Source organism: Vespula pensylvanica, chromosome 1, assembly GCF_014466175.1.
Source record: "Vespula pensylvanica isolate Volc-1 chromosome 1, ASM1446617v1, whole genome shotgun sequence".
Taxonomy (NCBI): domain Eukaryota; kingdom Metazoa; phylum Arthropoda; class Insecta; order Hymenoptera; family Vespidae; genus Vespula; species Vespula pensylvanica.
In genome coordinates, this window is record NC_057685.1 from 6,737,071 (window position 1) to 6,742,476 (window position 5,406).

The 5,406-nt window shown below is 40.9% G+C and overlaps 1 protein-coding gene across 3 annotated transcripts in view; it reads right to left on the minus strand.

The window, feature by feature from the left end:
• LOC122638018 (zinc finger protein castor homolog 1-like) overlaps window positions 1-181 on the minus strand; it is a 90,669-nt gene extending 90,488 nt beyond the window's left edge. For 2 of the 3 annotated variants that reach the window (XM_043830626.1, XM_043830642.1), the window contains exon 1: window positions 1-180. This exon is cut by the window's left edge. The gene's annotated coding sequence lies outside the window, so the exon portion shown is untranslated. The other variant, XM_043830632.1, reaches the window with a different exon arrangement.
• Between the last annotated feature and the right edge of the window lie 5,225 nt (window positions 182-5,406).

The following is a 5,406-nucleotide window of genomic DNA, read 5'->3' on the forward strand; positions in this document are numbered from 1 at the left end:
CTCCGCCACCACCACCGCCGCCAAGCGGTACTAGGAAGAAAGAGAGAGACGAAACTAACCGAGAAGGAGACGGAGGAGGTTCGGTAGCGCGAGAAGACCCCCCACTACTCGGCATCTTCGATTCCGCGAGCCCCACCACTCGTCGAACGGCTCGACCCAGCCGAGTGATGCCCCACCCCTGAGCGCGCGCGCGCAAACTATATCTCCCCGCCTCCGGGAGATAGAAAGACGGAGAGACGGATAGAGAGAGAGAGAGAAAGAAAGAAAGAGTGATAGAGAGAGAGAGAGAGAGAGAGAGAGAGAGAGAGAGAGAGAGAGAGAGAGAGAGAGAGAATTCGACGTCCACCGACGTCGCGATGCCTTCTCCTTCTTTTCGTCGTCTACATTACTCACCACCATCACCACCACCATCACCATCAACATCACCATCACCATCACCATCACCATCACCATCCCTCCTCCCTCATCCTTTTTTTCTTCTCTTTTTCTCACTAACGATTAACAACCCCCTTTTTGTTGTCCTCGATCGTAAGATCTCTATCGATCGGTGGATTAAAACGAATGAAACTCCTGCATCGTTAGCTTCGAAAACTCATTTTCTATCGTCCGAGGGTGAGTAGGGTAAAGCCGTTGGTAGGTTCGTATATATATTGAAAGGACTCCACTGGCCAATCGCAACCCCTTTTCGAAGGACACTCCCACTCGTTTTTACGTCGTCCAGTTCTTTTTGCGATTCTTATCGCGAACTCTCCCGGTTGATACCGCGTTGGTTGGGCTATTAACCGAGCCTTGATTTCGATTTCTTTCATGATGAATTGGGTGTTATCCTGAAATGGAAATTCATTTTTTATATTAGATATTATATATATATATATATATGTGTATATATATAATTATATGTATGAAAATTATTGAATATAAAGATAAATGTTAAAAAAATATATATACATATATAAATGCGGATAAATAATGTTCGAAATATACATATTAAATAGGAATGATTTTTATAAGAAAATCGTTCGAACGATTTGCGATGGTTAAAATCACGTATAATTAAACGTAACGAAAATTTGAAACTCCGTCCCTTATGCCGTCCCTTTTATTTCACCCGAATCCCAAACTCCCTATGCAAATTTCGTTCCAATGCGGAAGCGAGAACAAAGTAATGGTCTGAGAGCGCAGGCTCGGCCGGTGCAACGAAGGGTAGCGCGACGATACGCGAACGAGGGTAAGTTTTCGTCCAATAACGTAGCAGCGTTCTCGCCTCCCCGTAAGAACCTGGTACCTCCCTTTTTTCGTGCCGGAGACATGCTCGCTCGTTTGTTGCACTGAAAAGCATTATCGTAATATCCGTAGAACTCGATTAGAAACGTGCTCGAGACTAAATTAGAAAGGACCGATAAAGAAAGAAAAAAAAAAAAAAAAAAAAGAGATCGTTTTTATGATGATGGTACCATCCATTTTATTCTTTCTTTACCTATAGGGACCTTCGCCGCAAGATCATTTTTATATGGTGTGCGGGTGGTTTGTGACTATGAACGATTAAAATCGTATAGATTCGTTTATATGAAAAGGGACGATTGTTTTTTTTCTAGTTGCTTTCTATTCTTCGTTTGAATCTTCTTGATTTATCGAACCCGTAGCCGATGTCATGAAAAGAACAGCGAGAAAGAAATAATAAGAGATAGAGAGAGAGAGAGAGAGAGAGAGAGAAAGAGAGGATGAAATTAAAAATCTCTCTCTCTCCCTCTTTCTCTCTTTAAAGGATAAGTAAGTAGGTCTTCTTTTATAAAAAAGGAAAGAGAAAAAGAAAAAAACAAAAACGAATATTCTAAATAAAACAGGAAATAAAAAAATCCGGGCGATCGTCGACGTAAGAAAGAAAAGCAGGTAGTCAATTTGGAAAAGTAGAATGTGGGAAAAAATTGTGACCCGTTAGGTTCTTCGATGATGGAAGGAAAGGGTTGAGGGCGAACCCTTTCTTTTTCTTTTTTTTTTTCTCTAGAAATAGATTGGATAGAGGTTTTTACCAAAGAGTCCTTCTTTCGAAGGCGTCGATAAAGTATCGCGTTTCTTCGATCTCACGAGAACGACTCGCGTTGTTTCGCGTGATTTAAAAACCTTCGATAAAATCGTAAGAGGGAGAGAGAAAGAGAGAGAGAAAGAGAGAAAGAGAGAACGATGGTACTCGCGCCGGGGTTTGCATTTCGAGGAGAAAAAAAGGGTTTCTTCGTTCCGTTATGAGAAAAACCATTAGACGCGAGGACGCACCCCTGAATAACGGATCGGACGGGGAGGGGTGGATCGAGAAGAAAAAAAAGAAAAAGAAAAAGTTTTCGATTCCAGGTAGTCGACAGGCTCTACGCACGATGGTAATATCTTTCCACGATCGAAAGATCCATGGATTCAGTCTCGAAGGGAGAGAAAAATTTGAAGAAGAACGTTAATGGACAGCTGAAACGACGAGAATCCCTCTCTCTCTCTCCCCTCTTGGACATTTGTGGAATTTCAAGGTAAAAGCATAAGGAAAATAAAAGAAATATAGGTAAATAAAAGTGAATATTATTTGAACGTTAATAATATCCAACATGGAAATGTTAATAATATAAAATAATATTAATAACATTGAATGTGATGATAATAATATTAGATCAATAAGACGTTTCTAATGAACCTTTTTAATCGGCAAATTAGAAATAGTTCGAATCAATCGATATTAATAATTGATATTTGATTATTTACAAAATGTATAATTCGAGATCATTTCCATGCGGGTTCTTTCAAATAGAGTAACAATAAGAGTAAGAGTAAGGAAGAGAAAGAGAAAGATAGAGAAAGAAAGAGATATAGAGGACGTGGAATTACTAGATTTGAAGAATCGTCGAGTACCAAGGAGAGGAAAAGTTGAATGAACGCTCTCTCGAGGCGCGTGCTTTTAAAAATACACTCACCGCGTCCTCAGCCCTTCCACGGTGAAAATATGAATTTTTTATCTCTCCCTCGCGGACCATATGGCCGACGAGTCGCGTCTCTCGGTCGAGGGTGGTGGAAAGACAGAGAAATACGAAGAAGAAAAAAAGAAACAGAAAAAGAGATAAGAGAGAAAACGAGAGAAAGAGAGAGAGAGAGAGAGAGAGAAAACTAGAAAAGAGACAGAGAAAAAAATGGAAAAATTCTAAAGAAAGAGAGAAGAGAGAGAGAGAGAAGAGATATTTTTAGATCGTCGACAATTTCCTAAGGTAGTAGATAAAACATCATTCGCGTTTCGGTTAAGACAGGAAGGAAGAAAAAGGAAAAGGGTTGTTTCTTCTCCTTCTCGTTTTACACGTTTTAGACGCGACAACCCCTATCGTATCACGAAGGATCCCTCTCTCTCTTTCTCTCTCTCTCTCTTTCTCTCTTGCCCTATTATTATATTCCCCCGTTCTAAAGATTTCAAGACTTCCTACTTTACTTCCTTCTTTGAGCGATCTCGAAGAGCGAGTGTGACCGGAAGGAGGAATCGTCGTATCGATCTATCGAAATAATAGAAGAAACGGGATCGGTGAGACGTTGAAACGACACCGTGTTGTCGCGACTCAAACAATTATTCCCACGCGATACAAAATCCTTAGATATATGGCTAATGCAATTGTCTTTGATTTACAACTGGAGACTTCTAACCGAACCGATGCACGATATCGACACATACATATATGCATACATACATAGATATATACATACGTACATGTACTTACTTATTTACTTAGAATGTATATACCTACATATATACCTATAGTATCTCACGTAGAAGAGTTCGATGGTCTCTATCGATGAGCATCGGGTAGCGTCAAGAAACTAACGTTCGTTGAAATCGGCGTGTACACACATACAATACCAACACATATACTTTTCTGACGTGGAATGTGGTCCGGTTCACTCTGGGCGCGTGCAAAGAAAGACAAAGAGAGAGAGAGAAAGAGAGAGAGAGAGAAAGAGAGAGAAAGAGAGAGAAAGACGCTGTGCTATAGTTCCCGTTTTTTATTACTTCATAATGCATTAGCCATAATAGCCGCACGCACTTAATGGACTGTAGCCTCGTTACAGTATGCCACGTCGTGGGTGGATACGCCAAGAGTTCGCTCGCCTCCTAGTGGTCCTGGTGATGCTGCTGGCTCGAGGCAGATACGCTCGTGATGATGAGAGAGCAAGAAAGAAAAAGAGAGAGAGAGAGAGAGAGAGAGAAAGATACGAAAGATTTATACACATATATACACGCATATACACAGAAGAGCTTTTAGTAGTATTGTTACACCACTTGCGACCACCGATAGATACGCTCCTGACCCCGCGTCCACAATGCTGCTTCGTGCATTGTGATCGCACGAATTATTGTTTCGTTTTCTACGCTGCACGCCAACTGCCACGTTCTATGTATGTATGTATGTATGTATATACGTATATATGTATGTGTGTGTGTGTATGTATGTATGTATGTATGTTCCACTCCTTCCTCTTTCTTTTTCTTCTTTCTTTCTCTCTCTCTCTCTCTTTCTCTCTTTCTCTCTTTCTCTCTATGCTTTATTCTCCACCCTTTTTCTTTTTTCTCCTCTTCTTCTTCCTCCTCATCTTCATCCTCATCCTCCTCCTCTCTATGAAACTCCAATCGAATTTGATTTTTCATTTAGCAGCCCTTCACGGAAGGTTTTCTTTCTAACGAATTCGCCTTCGAGAGATCGTACGAGGGATCGAACGCCCACGATCAACGGCGATCCTCTATGTCCTCGCGTAGAAAAGCGAACCTTTCCCACTCGAGAAACGACGTCGCGTTATCGCTCTCTGATTTATCGATCCATTCTAATAATTTTCCATTGTCGAGCTAGCCGAGTAACGAAGCCACGCGTTACGCGCGAATAATTTCGTTTCGATCGGATCGCTTGTAACTTGAAAAAATAGAACGAAAGAAATTCGGATAGGAGAATGTTTGTATGAATGTATATTGTGTGTTTGTGTGGTCTGATGTAAATGCGTGTAAGTGTATATACTTATTTGTTGTTGTGTATGTGTGTGTGTGCGCACGTGTGTGTTGGGAAAGTTTTCTTAGCTATTTCGACGAACGTTAACTTGCGTCCTCAAGTAAATCGAGATATCGTCGTCCTTGTTCTCTCGGAAGATCGATGATTAATAATCCGATCGACGGTGACCGGGTATTATATTCTCTTTTTCTAAAGAAAATTTACATAATTCCGTGCCCCAACGTTATTCGTTCGAACGACTTCGTTTCTCCATTATCTAGAGTTATTTTCTATCGTCCATCAAACGGTTGGTTAGCTCTCCTCTCTCGTCGTGTCTGCTTTCGCTTTAATGGATCGTAAGAAAGAAAGAAAAAGAGAGAGAGAGAGAGAGAGAGAGAGAGAGAGAGAGAGA